We start from the raw sequence: 14,581 nt of genomic DNA, 5'->3' as shown, positions 1-14,581 counted from the left end.
AACAAACAAGAAAAGAAAAACAAACAAACAAACAAACAAAAAACAACAAACAAAAAAAAAAGAAAAAAAAAGAAAAAAAAAACCAACCAAAACTAAGGGTACAGTTTACTATGGTCTAAATAACAACCTTTCCTATTTATAAAAGCAGAGTTGTTAAAATAGCTTAGAGCACAAATTAAGCCAGAACAGATTTTCAGACATTTAAAAGCACTTTTTTTCTACTGCAGAGATGTAAAAGCAATTCAAAAAGCTAAGAATTTGCAACAGTAAGGACTAGATAGGGATGAGGGCTATTAGGTTGCCTATTCTGTAACTTCTTGTCCCAGCTAGTCTGTGCTTGTAAGATGCAAAAGGGCCAACTTGAAAACACCTGATGACATGGGCTTATATAGAAAATGCTGAAAGAGCCCATCTGTCCCATGCCAAGGACAGCAAATACTGGCTCAAACCACATGTGTGCTCACACTTGAACACAGAGGGGCTTCAGAGTTTTCTAGGTGGCTGGTCAAGCAGGGGACATCTGTGCCCTCAGTGCGAGGGTACAGACCTAGAGAAGCGGGTCTGTCACCTTTAGCCAGTCTCTCTTCCAGCTGCCCAGAAGCGTATCCCATTGCTGCCACAGGCAATCGGGAGCAATGCTCAAGCCTCCCGTTTCAAGGACAAAGAGGCAGCCCTCAGCTTGCAGTCAATACTTCAGAGCTGCGGGTGAGAGGAGGCAAAGAGCAAAATAAAGAGAAAACTTGTGTTTTGCTTAGCCAGTATCTGCTGTGAAGACGCTGAAAATTATGACTAGATATTAAGTGAAGGTCACGAGACTTATCTAAGACTACCGGGGGAGAAAAACAGATGGGGAAGGGGGAGGGAGAGGGAGAGAGGGAGAGAGCAAGAGCACTGCAGCAAAGAAGCTACGCTCAGCCAATATATGCTGGCACTTACCATAAAAATAGAAAGATCCAAAGAGAAACAGATTAAGGATCCTTTTTATCTCTCTTCAGTAGAAAGATTCCCACATGAAGCTCTGAACACAGCTGTCCAGGGGAAAAACAAGGTAATATGCTGACACACAGAAAGCACTAACACACAAACGGTAAGTCCTTCCACAGCCTTCGAAAACCTGCAAGCAGTTTGTGCCGAAAAACCAAAGGTAAGAAGTCTGAAGACGACTCCTACATAACACTGCAGCTAAACCAGGCTGCTGGATTTCCAGTCACTCACACCGCACTGTTGTCATCCTCATCTTCTCCCCGTTACTTACATCCTAGAGGTGGGCTTGGGGGTGGGGATAAGAGGTTTCTCCTCCGAGTGGAAAGGATCACAGAAGCGGCAGCAGCATTTGTAATCAGTCGCCGGGAGCACCCAATCAGAGGACCTGAGGGCCGGCTGGCAGCGTGACAGTTGTCCAAGGCAGGGCAGCCCGGCGCGACAGCTGCCGGCACGGTCCTGCCTTGCCCGGCATCACTGAGGGGCTCCGGGGCCCCGCAGCCCCCGCGGGGATTTCTGCACCCACAGGCAAAGAAGAGCCTTCGAGCTCTGTGCCTGCTCCTCCGAGCAGCAGCGCCCAGACAGGCACAGGCTTCTCTGGCTGCTGCTCTGACAGGCGGCTTGCTACGTCTCTGCAGTCCTACAGAGGCAAGAAAAGTTTGGAGGTTCGAATATCAGCGTCATTTACCTTGTAATTTTATTACCCGGCACCTTCCCCGTATAAAACATACACTAATCGTTGCTTCCTCTGCAAAGCTATGTTTTTGAAGGAAAAAGAAGTCTGTAAGAGATTTTACAGCGTTGTCCCATTGTTGTGAGTGGCCCTGTTAGAGCCAGTGCTGGTTTTGACATGACATCATCACAGACCCCGGACAGCATCAAACCCACAGAAAATACATGAGTAAAGTTCCTCTCCTTGCACCTGTCAAGATGACAACTGGATTAAATGTTTTGCTGCTTTCTACCATACTATTTGACGCTAAAAAAAAAAAAAAATACAAAAAAACCCCAAAAAGATTAAATAAAGCCCCAGACCTCTACTTAATTTTCAACAATGATATCCAGCATCTGGGGAGAAATATTCCTATGGTATTTAAGCCATTGAACTGAATCACACAGTAAAGCAATGCAGTCAGAGTTAAAGCTGCCAAGCACTATAATTTACAAGGGATGTTCCTGATTCTAAGATACAAGTGGCTGCATTTGACTATGGGGGAGAAATTATTCTGATCCTGCTCACAATGCAGTCCAAGGTGGAAGAAACATAAATGCGGTGTGGAAATTTGTGTTTACTTAAAGTTGACACTCTGCCAGTAGAAAAAGTTAGATGCTTACCTTTTCAAAACATTTTTAGAACAGTCAGGCCTGAATTTTTGCTGTATCACAAAGTAATCATGAATATCATACATCTGATATTCACATTTCAAAAGATGAAAAGGCCATGTAATGTGAGGGGGGAGCATGGGGAAAACAGACATCAAAGCATTTCCAGCAGTGGTACCCACATTACTTGATCAGTATCAGGTACTTGTAGATCACACCAGGTAACCACATAAGCCTGTCAGGGAAAGAGGAGGCCTAACAACAAAAACAACATTTTAAAAAAATAGTAAATTACAGCTTCTACGTCTTGAAGCACAGAATAAAAATCTAAAGGCCAATACAACTAATCTGTTCCAAAATGCTTGAAAGGTAAATAGTGCAAGAACATATAAATTCCAGTAGCAACAATACCAGAACACTAGGCTGTCATGCCATATTGCTCAGAAAATGTTACCTTTCTGTGTGGTTGTTTTTTCTCTTTTGTTTTGGCTTGGTTTTAGGTTTTTTCATAAATTTTTTCCCCTCTTATGACAGGACATTGGAAGGCCCATTACTTTCTTACATTTTTTTTAGGTTTTAATTAGCTGATTTCATACCGCCAACAGGACATGCGTTATATTCATTCTTCTCTTTTCATAAACATAATTAGCCACAAAAACATGAGATCTGCTCAAGAGGGAGTAGGCACAGGTGAAGGCAGATCAAAAGAGCAAATGATAAATGAGGGCAATTATCATTTCCAACCAATGCACTAAGATATATACAGATAATAACACATATAACCAGGTAACCATATAGCACAGGTAACCAAAATTAAAAATATAGCCAATATAGGAGCAAACATGAGAAAAGAAGGAAGCAGCAGAAGAAAATACATTTAAACTGTGCAGTAAGCTTTCAACTGGAATGCTAACAGAAAGATTATTACTTGACACCTGTGAGTGTTCCCAAGCTCAGATGCCATGCCTGGTGTTGAGGAGGGTGATGAGAGCAACAACTTTCTGCTAACTTTATCTTGCCTGAAAGTGACTTAGGAAAATCAGCTCTTGGTACTGCTCAACTTGAACATCCTTCAACTTTCTGATTTTTCTATTTTTATTATGCATTAAATTGAAGTGCTTCCAGTTATCAGCTTTTTAACCTCTATATTGATCTATTGAGAATTGGCAAAAATCCCTGCTTAGTTGTCATATTGGTAAATGTAGATGTTTTCTGATCTTTTCCTCTGTCACACGGCTCCTTTGTTATTTTTCAGGACTTTTTTTAGCTCAATTGGGAATTTAAACAATTCTTTTAAATTACTATAAAAGAAGCTATCTTTCTTCTTATTCTAAAATAATGTGTGGTTTCCAATTAGAAACTATTGAGTGAGTATTGAAATGAAGTATTTCAGGTTATGATATCAGTTTTCTCCTTAAATACAGAGCAGAAATATTTACTGAATATTTCTGCTGTAACATTGTCATGGAAAATTCTGCTTTTCTATATCAGAGCTCTAACAGACCAACATATTTTGAGTAAAAAATCAATTCCTAACATACTGTTATTTCCAGTTATAAGAGAAACCTTATTTATTTTCTACTGAATTAAACATGCATTAATATTCATGACTGTCAATACAGCAATTTTTTTCTATTTTCTCCTTTTTATTTTACAGCTATGAAATTAATATCATTTTATTGTTAAAACTTCATTCTTCAAAATATCATTTCCCTGGAAAACATAAAATGTTCTTAAATGACTTCCAAATAAATTTAAAAAATCATAATTATAAAAAAGTGATTTCATTTTTCAAATTTCTTAGCCATGAAACAAGAATTATCAATGTAAATTCAAGTAGAAATTTTATTAATCTCTTTTTCAAGAAAAGTGGGTGGTCCAAAGCTTTTGCTCATGTTGCTGCTACATAATTTGAAATTGCATAAGGGAGGTTCTGAACAACACATGCATATGGAAAGGAAGCTAAAAAGTACAATGGACTTCAAGAAAAAGATGTTAGTTCAGCAAAATCAAAGTGACCATTAAAAAGAAAAAAAATCCATGCAGCCATTTCTGAAATACTAAAAATATCAAGACAGAGGAAAAGAGAATAAGTAATCATCTAGGGGGACTTCCATTTCTGCAGTGTAAGTTGAAATCTGATGCAGGTGGGAAGCAGTACAGAGCTGACGAGACTGCGTGGAGACAAACGGCTGCTGCTCACTGGGGCATCTTTCATTCTGGTCAGAGAGCTCCAAAGACTTTTGCTGTAACAATTAAAAAAAAGCTCACAACAAACAAGCTTTCAATGGTAAAGCCAAACCCCCTGGCAGAAAAGTTGTTAATAAAAAACCTCCAAAACCTCAAAAAACTCCCCCAAACCTATGCCTCTTAGCCATCTTTTAGATGAAAAATCAGTAATAGCCTTGTCTGCATTCCAGAGACTTTATCTAAAAGGAATTTATCTAGGGAATAGTAGCAAGATGCTATTTAGAGATTGTTTTTCACTTATGGAGAATTTTCCTGGATGTTTTATCTGAGAGAAAGAGTTTCACTGCGGTTATCCATGTTCTCACATGTGCCTTATGTACCCACATTTTGTCAAAAAAATAAAAAAGAAAAAAAACCCCAAAAACAAAAACCAAAAAGATCCACATCAAAACACTTCAAAATTCTACAATTTAGGCACAAAGAGACAATGAGAATGTTCTCCCCACCTTCTCTCCTCCTTCCTAAAGGGACAGTAAAATCAATGCCATACAGAGGTAGCTGAGGGACACAACTCATACCAAGAACACCATTACCAGTTCCAATATCTACAATATTGTTTGTTTCCAACTCAGGACCTGACAATAAGACTTTCCATAAATCAAGTAAGAAAATTATAGACAGGTAGTATTTCTTAAAGCATAAAGAACAGGTTTTGTTAAAGAAACTTCAAGAGGACTCTAGCAAATCAATTGCTGTTTGAAACCCAAGCTTGTAGGTATAAGTTGTAATCATACATAGACCAGAAAATGGAAGTTTTGATTTAAAGTTGTTCTTCAAAAAAGGGAAAAATATTAAATATTCAATTATTAAATATTTTAAAACTTTTTAAAAATCAGTAATGCTACTTCTAATAATAGCTCCATATTAAATGTATTTTGTACAATGCACCCTAAGAAGAAACAAGTGTCATGACATATGAAGCAGTTAACAGATTGTAATTTAATGGTACAGAATATTCCCTTAACTAAGTAAATTAAACTCATAACAGCAAAACAAGTTTTATGATAGTGCAAAGAAAACTACCTATATGAAAGTTTTTAAGCACTGAACTACCAGCAGTAGAAGACGGTGAAATAAAAAAGTTGGTGAAAATTCAGAAATAACAACAAGCCTTTAACACAACAAGTAAAAAAAAAATAAATTAAAAAAATATTTTTTTTCATTCTTTACATATGGATCACACAGTTCCCTTTCAGACTATAGACTAGAGAGGGGTTGGTAGGACTTTTCTAACCTGCAAGGAGACAGGCAGGTTACATCAGGTCACACAGCATGGAGAGGCTGAGATGCTGAGGTCCTGAGAGGAATAAGGGGAAAGATGACATCTAGAAAGCAGGGGGCCACCTTGCAGGAGCAGACAGGCCCCAGACACTTAAAAGGGCTTTCCAGCCCTCTCTTAAAGCAGGTGTCTTAAAGCTGTGTCAGACCTTTAGTCAAATTGCAGGTGACCATATACTAATCCTTCAACTTCATGGAAGAAAAACATGACCTGAAGTTAGTGCTGAAGCAGGAAGGGAGGACCCAGCACAGGTATGTGATCAAAGCTGCCCCAGCAGAGCATCCTCTGCTAATTTGTGCCCTGTATCCAGGTGTACTGCTGATTCAGTGACATTATTTCATAGCTGCATCCAGACCTACTTCTAGTACAATTTGTAAATTAGATGGTGAGAGGATTTGCAAACCAAACATTAGGAATGTAGCACGGGAATGTGGGGAAAAGCATTACATGTCATGAATAGGCTGCTGAAGTTTGAGGGGCCTTTAGGGTCAGACACCCCAACATGATGCATGCACACGTGACAAACATTTGAGAGCTTACAATAGCAGAGAGTGTTGCTGAGCATTTAAACACTTGACACGTTCACTGCTGATCTTCAAGAGGTTTAAATAAAGAATAATTTAAATTAAAACAGAATAATTTAAAATGCATGATCTCTGTGAAGAGACAAAGTATTTTATTAATTTCTGATTTGAGGTTTACCATTCCTTTATTAAAGAGTAGGAATGAATCTCTTTTGAAACAACAAAAATCTGAACTAATCTAAGCTGTTCCTGATATAGGAACTGGACAAGATTATTTGAAGATGCCTTCTAACCTAAATTACTGTACAACTCTAAAACACCATACCAAACCTCAAGAACAATCAGCCAAGCAAATCTCTCAAATAGAAACAAACAGCAGCAAAACTGTCAGTAATAACCATTAAATAATAATAATAATATCCACTGGTGAATATACACACACATATGCACATCATAATCAAAGAGCCTGAATTCCTTTAACAGGTGTTTCAGGCAGAGCCAAGAAAAAAAGAGATTTTTATACTGCGTTCTTTCTCCCAGCAAGGACCGACATAAAAGATCTCACACTGAGAAGTTTCAAAAGTTGGCTGATCAGACTGAAAGTGACTCCATGTGATGCTGACCTTTTAAATACCACCACACCTACCAAGGCTGGAGTGAGTTCCCCGTATCTTAGACTCCTCTATTGAAGTTTAAAGGAGTTTTTCTTCTACAGAAATATTCTAAGTGAATCTTAAAAATAGTAATGGGATCATTAAGTGCTCTTTGAGAAAGTGAACTTATTTTTTAAATTAACTTACTATCTAATTAGCTGGTTCAGTATTTCAGCTCATTCAGAAGCACAGACCATTTTCAGGCATTCAACCATTAAATTTTTGGGTATAAAACAAAAATAAAATAACCACAAAACTGATTATTTATTTGAGCTTTCCAGGTTTTCATGGCAGAAATCCAACCATTAATAATTGTATTGGATCTCTACAATACCAAAACCAAGAGGAAATGAAGAAAGAAATCCTTAAGTAGTGTATATAACTGAAACTATACTTGTAAACGCATCTCTTCAGGACACATTCATAAATACTGCCAGCAACAGACAACAGTAATTCAAAACAACCTTTTAATAACGGCTTGTATCCCCCTGTAAAATGCCTTATAAAGGGAGCTCAAAAGAACTGGGATCCCACCAAGAAATAAATCTCACCATGTGGCACTTAGGACCTAATGCAATTGACAAAATGCAAGAAAATTAGTATCCATTTGTGATAACTCAGTATTTCGTGTGTATTTCCTGATTACTATCCCTGTATCATATGGTGATACACAAAACCTGTGAACTAAAATACACAATATTTTCAGACCACTGTTGATTCTCCAGTGTAGAAAGAGCCTAAAAATATCAGCACATCAGTTTCTTTAGCTTGGCAGATAAACTGAAGAGTGAGTTATAGTGAGGACAAGAAGACAAAGGTTTTCTCCAATATTTTTACAGATTCTTCTGGCTTAGTTAAGTGAAGAATCTTTATGGGACAGTGTAAGCTATTTTGACTGAAGCTGGCAGAAATGCTTTATTTAGGTCTTGCCTTATGAAACCCTTGTATTGATTTCCTCCCCTCCCTGTCAATTTAGATGCAATTCTTTTTTTAATGTGAAAAAACGGAAAAAACCCTTGAATTTCAAAATTGTTTTTCAAAATTTAAAAGGATATTTTTGTAAGAGAGACTAGTAGTCTCTCTGTAGTGTAACACTGTGCTCTGCCATCCAACTTCAACACTTATAATAGAAGCTCAGTGGGAAATTAGTAACCTCAGGACACCTAGAAGCCAATGGTGGAGTACAATAACTCCTACACATAACCACAGATCTTCTGCTTAGACACAGAGAACTAGCCTTGCAAGTTTTGAGAGAGCTGTCACATGTCTAACTTCTAATCTAGGGAGAATAAAGCACCCAAAATACCAAAAGTTTGGGAAATATCAGTGTTTCCCAAGTGGAAAGCCCGAGTCTGAAAGCATGAGAAGAAAAAAGGCGCTGACATTGCAACAGTTCTGCTTGAGTAAGACCATTTACTAGATTTGATCTGTGTTCACTGTTCATTTCTTCTCTGCATACACACGCATCCAAATTTTTTCTAGAGGAGCACTTATAATTTACTATTTTTTTATTATTTTCATTGTAACTGCTGTTATATTTATTTTAAAAATATTTCACCCACTCTGAGTGCTTTCTCCTTTGTAGTGAAGAAAAGGAAGCAGTGCTTGTTGGCAAAATGGAAGACACCTACACATTGATGTGCCAGCCCTGGAAAACAGAAGAAGCACCAAGTCCTACACAGTTCAACAGAAAGATTCATGAAGAAAATCCACATGTAAACCAAAAAAAGCTGTTCCTGTAAGGGCTTACAAAGACTTGATATTGATATCTCGATCTAATGTTGCTTTAGGTCTTAAGCAAGAGTTGTCTGAGACCCCCATAAATTATATGCAAGGAAAGAAGATTCAAGGGACTTGAATATCTCTGGTGGAAAAAGCTGTTGTGTTGCTTAGAGTTTGATAACTGCTGCTATGACATGAAACTAAGACTGGATGGACAGATTGCTGACCTAGGTGCTCATTACTCTGCTGTTAAAGCATCATGCAAGCAGCAGTGTCCAGCTGGCACTAATGATACATCACAACACTCCATCTGCAGCTTCCCATGCACGCTGTGGGGGGAATGTCCTGTGCAAAGTACAAGAAGTAATTAGGCAAGAGAGGCTAGAAATACAAGCCAAACAAACACTGCTTGCTTATTGTGGTACACACTCGGCCTCCCCAATAGTATCAAAGAATGATGAATGACCAGTGCACACATGGAAGTATTAACTTCCATTTATTATTATGTTTTTTTTAACTTAAATATTACTATCACCTGAGGTAAAACAGTATTTGAAGACACTCCTGAAAGCAGGAGTAGGTTTTGCATGCAGTCATGCTCTGGTTCTCTTTTCCTGTTGTCACCTGAGAAAGGCTCTTTAAAATAAAAAAATTCTCCATATTGACCTTTTGCCATGATCCACGCTTCCTAGAGCCACAGATTCAGAACAGCAATTTTCAAATGTTGCTTTTTCCCCCCCTCGTTTGTATATATAAGGGCTGGGATTTGAGTGCTATTGTGGCCCTGAAAGAAGTAACTCTTTGGTTATTCAGATTAATCGCCATTTCCACACTAAACAAAGGCCATCAGGAAGAAAGTGACTTAACAAAATATGATCACCACAAGTAGCTGTAGAGCAAGAGGTAATGACAAGCCAAAAAAGAGATAATTTTTCACCTACAAGTATGGAACACCAAATGAGACTGATCAATTGGCTAAAATAATCTATGATATGCAGAAAATAAAGGAAACAAATTATTAATATCAACTTTTGCTATAAAGCTCTTTTTTTTCTCTCCTTTCACCTTCCCTCCTCACATTTCTGTCATTTTGTTGCCTGGGGCTCAGAAAGGAAGATTTTGTTGAATTTCCATAATGCAGCAGAACCATTAGTCTCAGAGCCATAAACTCAGGAAAAAAATTGTTTAGTTTACAGGGAATAAAACTCAGTGTACAGTTAAAGTCAGAAAAAAACCCTTACATTTATGATTTCATATGTCCCCAGGACAATGTGGGGTCAGGCTGTCCCCATTGCTGCCACTAAAGTGGACTGCCAGAAAGTGAGATGGGTTTTGCTCCCCTGTATCTTTCAATTTACCCTTGGTTTCCCCTTCAGAGAGCTAGATCAGGTGATAAATTCCTTGATAAAACACCTCAGCTTTCTTGTCCCAGCAGAGATCTGACCAAAGCAATGACAGAACAACCTGCCAACACCGAGTCAGGTCAGGGAGGAAGGTGACTGGGAGACCACCACCATGAGCACCACAGGCAGAGCCCAGTGTCCATGTTCTGCTCTGTGGCTGAGCTGAGCTCTCTGCCCTTGCATGAGCTTGCATCCAGCAGTGTGCTTTTGTCTGGACAGGTGGGGGAGTGAGCTGAAGGAGACTGTCATGGGTCAGCCTGCAGCTTCCATCACAGCAGTGCCAGGTTCAGGTCACCTCAAAAAGCACTGCTGCTCCTTCTCCTGCACAGTCCATGCTGCCATGTCTGCCCCCATGGCAGCTCTGCTGAGGCAGCAGCACATTCCCAAGGGGAAAGGGGCTGCAAACCACAAACCCAATGGTTGTGCCAGAACAGCAAAAGTGAATCCTCAGTGCAAAAATCAAATCCTCTCAACAGACCAGCGTGGAAGCAAACCAATTTCAGCTTCCACACCACCCTTTTCAAACATGACATGAGGCACCCAAGCAAGGATTGAGCTGATTTTGCACAACCTCTGCTTGTAAGGACACACTAATGTCTTCCAGACAGGAAGATTTCTCCCTGTAACTTGGTCTCTCATGATACCAGTCCTTAAACTGTCCTTGCAGCTTGGCAGAAGGTGTCCTTTCTATCTCCCAAGTGGCTGCCTATACATACTGACTGTAATTGGAAGAGTAACGTACATGAAGTTTGCCAGCTTCATCGGGATTCATTCTTAATAATGAGATTCAAAAGGTGAAAGCAGTACAATTTTATTCTGTCAGAGCCAAAAGCTGGTTTCTGATGACAAAGTTGCAGAGGAGAACAAAAGAACCAAAACCTATTTTATAAGATGACAGAACCTTCCCTGAGCTATCACTTGAAACTCCTGACACACCTTTATTGCTGTAGGGGGAAAGAAATGGGACAGCTGCATTTCCCCAGAGCTGAGCCCTGTGGGCATTCCAGGGGCTGCTGAATCAACCACTTTCCTCCTGCCCAAGCAGAGCCTCCCAGCTCCCATATCCACATTTATTGGCAGCTTCCTGACCTTCTTTTGTTCTCATCTGCTTTTTAACAAGCAGCAAAGCCACTCCTGGCTTCTTTTTCTTTTACAAGTAGAGCTGCCATTTCCCAAGTTTTATGCCCAGATTCTAGAATATCAATTTGCAATAGTGAGGTCCCTCTTGGCCCTCCAGGCCCTCTGATCACAGAGTGCCATCATGCTCTCTAATACATTTCTCCAAGCTTAAGTAACTTTTGAGGTATTTTCAGTCCTCTCAGGACCATCTCACTTTTTGATAAATAACAAACCATCTGGAATATTTGTTGCATGCTTACCTTACAAATATTTCCATTTTCAGTCTGCTTTCAGCCCTCCACTGGGATCAACCACATTGCAGAAAAAACCATAGGAGACAGATCTGGCCTGTAAAAGAAGCTTTCCAGGTGTCCCTTTGACTCCCAGTTCAGAGAAATCTGTACTCATAGTAGAGACTAACTTCCTCAGCACACCTGCCTTCGCACACAGTGGAGTCAACCACAGAGTTTCTCAGCTGAAAATTGTTATAAAATAAAATGAAGAGGGAAAAACCTTCTGAAGCTTCAAAGTGGATGTCAATCATCAGAAGACTTGAAGATTTTTAAGCACATGTGTTTCTGCAGCAACAATGCAGAATGTCGACGCTTCTCAAGAATAAATGCATGAGACTGTTAAGTCCAACCTCTTGGCAAAAAGTTGTGGAATTACTGAAAGGACTTTGTTTCTATTTCAATGCAGACTAAATTCTTTTATTACTTCAGCTGCCAAAGCAGTTTTATAAAGAAAACCTCCCAGAAGACTCCAAGTGGCAAGTTTCCTTACAACTAGCAAAGGTGCACTCCGAGGTGCACAGAGAGCCAAATCCTGTTGCTGGAGTGGCATCAAGCATCCTGAGCATTCGAGACTTAACTGGTCAAAACACTTGAATGTCAAACCTAAAGCTCATGAAAGAACCACTAAAGTCAAAAAATTGCTTGCATGCTAAAATATACACATTAGCTTAAATATTTTGCTAGGTCATCTATCATGGTCCCAGCAGAATTTATGATTAATTAGCTTGTCCTCTTGGAAAATGGAAGGCCTTTACAGAGGACTGACTGGAAGGTCTAGACCTTAAAAATATGCCTATGTTTTAATTCAGTTACAGAAGTAAAACCAACTATTTAAATAACCTAAAGTAATGTAAATGTGAATAATCAGATATTAGTATTTTCAGACTGGTTTACTAACACATTTACATTGATTAACTATTTAATTTTTCCAGAAGTGCTCTGCATAAAGATATATTAATATAGAAAATTAGCCCAGCTTATTAAATTTATATATTTGTCACCACCATAGAAAATACTAGATTTATTAAGCAGGAGCTTTTTTACCTTGTATAAGCAAGGAACAGATTGAAAGAAATGTAAGAATTTAACACAAAAATCAGTGTCTTATATGCAACAAAACAAATACTTTTGAAAAGCAAACTACTGCATACAGAGCTGGAGGGATTTTTTTATTTTTGAAAGACAGCCATGCACAGGATCTGCAGAGTCAAATATTTATTTGTCATATAAATGTTGAAACAAGAATGAATCATATTTTTAAATGAAATACCAAAATATCAAAACTGCAACTAATCATGTATGCAAACAATTTCTAGACACTGACACACTTGAAGTGTTATGCATTGCTAAGTTTCTTCAAAATCTAAATCAATGTAAAACAATATTAAGAAAAAATACTTCTACTAAGACCTTCCAGTCTATGTCAAGTCTCCTCAGTTGCCAAAGAAAATTTGTCAACAGTATGCCTGAAAGAAAAAAAGAGGCTTTTTTCCTCTGAGCCAAACTCTCCTCCATATATGCTATATTTTGAAGAATTAGGAAACAAGGTTCTATAGTCTTCCACTAAAAAAAGGTTCTATCAATAAAAGCAAAAATGTGTCTGATTACTCTTGAGATAGAGGTCACAGGGGCAAGTCATTCTACAGAACCTCAACAGACCCTGTCAACTTCAAGAGTAACGTGGCAAAACCTTGGAGTACTTTCCATAGCTAAAGAAGGAAGATGAGACTTTGAAAGTCCACAAGATATAGTGAATGTAGATGCAGTTCTGATCAGAAATATTATCACCTGACCAGGAAATAATACACTAAAAGATATTATAATAAATTAAAATTAGTAGAGCATAATATTAAAACTATAGTACAAATAGTTAATATATAAATTAAATAAAATTTGGTAAAGGAATAATAGTTTATAATAAAAATTCCTTATTTAAAGAAAAATATACTACCAGTTACATTTATGTGTATGAAAATTTAGATTTAATTATTTTCACAGTTGGTTTTATTATTATTTTAGTATTCAGTTAAGTTGCTCAAAATAAGAATGAATAGTGTGTTCATGATGCAGGAGCATTATCTCTTGCTTGTGAGTCTTAGGACGATATAACGACTGCATCTGAAAATATGCACTGAAACTACCTCAGTCCTGAATCAGTTCTCCCACATACATAAGCCCATTAAATGAGAATTTCCCACTCCTGTGAAGATGACCTTACATGATGTTATTCTGAAGTGTCTCAGAAGCAGTCAATACATCAGTCAATCCCAAGATTCATGTGTAAAACCATTTTTATTCAGTCACTACAAGTTCTTCTGGTTCAGCTTTCAAATATTCATTGCCTGATTCATATATCTGAGCTCAACTGAAAAAATTCAATAATATTTTTAATAAAGGCATTTAACACAGCACAAAATGCAGGGTTGCTAAATTATACAAGATTGTGTTTCTGGACTAAGCCCACAGTGTGCATGAATAACTTCACTGAGATCATGAGACTGTGCTGGATGTCTGGGTGTCTAGGAATGCAGAAGCATTATTTCTGCAAATGTCCGGTTTTAGGCACTGCCTTATTCACTGAATTTTGGACATATTCTTTGAAGCAATTGGCCTTTAAGCTTGATGCATGTCCAAAGAGTTGTTAAGCCTTGAATGCCTTTGCCATCACTTCCATTTGCATGTTCTAGCCTCACATAAAAACCTTGTTTCAGTAAAATGGATTCCTATTTTGCTGAAATAGGAAATTTTCTGTACTTTAAAAGCAAATATCTTATTTTGCAGCTTCTTCCTTTCTATCTTTTGAAAAGTAAACTGTGGAGCAGAAGAAGATGTTAAAGAATTTTAAAAAAATGTAGATTTTTGTTGTAATCAGAACTCAGTACAAAGTATTACCAAATATACAACCTCTTCATCAAAAGCCTGGTTTCCACGGTGACCAGCACATCATCTGCTGGTTTGTTTTAGTTTTTAAAAAAACTTGCTTTTTAATGTCAACCATCCCCAAAATTAGGATAGAAAATAAGCTTAGAGAAAT

At 38.0% G+C, this 14,581-nt stretch overlaps 1 protein-coding gene across 3 annotated transcripts in view; it reads right to left on the bottom strand.

The window, feature by feature from the left end:
* ANO4 (anoctamin 4) overlaps window positions 1-14,581 on the bottom strand; it is a 210,754-nt gene that overhangs the window by 178,970 nt on the left and 17,203 nt on the right. Inside the window, exon 1 of one of the 3 annotated variants that reach the window (XM_038152974.1) lies at window positions 937-1,750. The exons of 1 other annotated variant lie outside the window; for it this stretch is intronic. The gene's annotated coding sequence lies outside the window, so the exon portion shown is untranslated. Of the gene's footprint in view, window positions 1-936; window positions 1,751-14,581 lie in introns of those variants that run through there. One more of the 3 variants, XM_038152975.1, reaches the window with a different exon arrangement.

The sequence above is a fragment of the Motacilla alba genome, chromosome 1A (assembly GCF_015832195.1).
Source record: "Motacilla alba alba isolate MOTALB_02 chromosome 1A, Motacilla_alba_V1.0_pri, whole genome shotgun sequence".
In the NCBI taxonomy this organism is placed as follows: Eukaryota; Metazoa; Chordata; class Aves; order Passeriformes; family Motacillidae; genus Motacilla; species Motacilla alba.
This window is presented reverse-complemented; position numbering and strand designations above follow the sequence as displayed.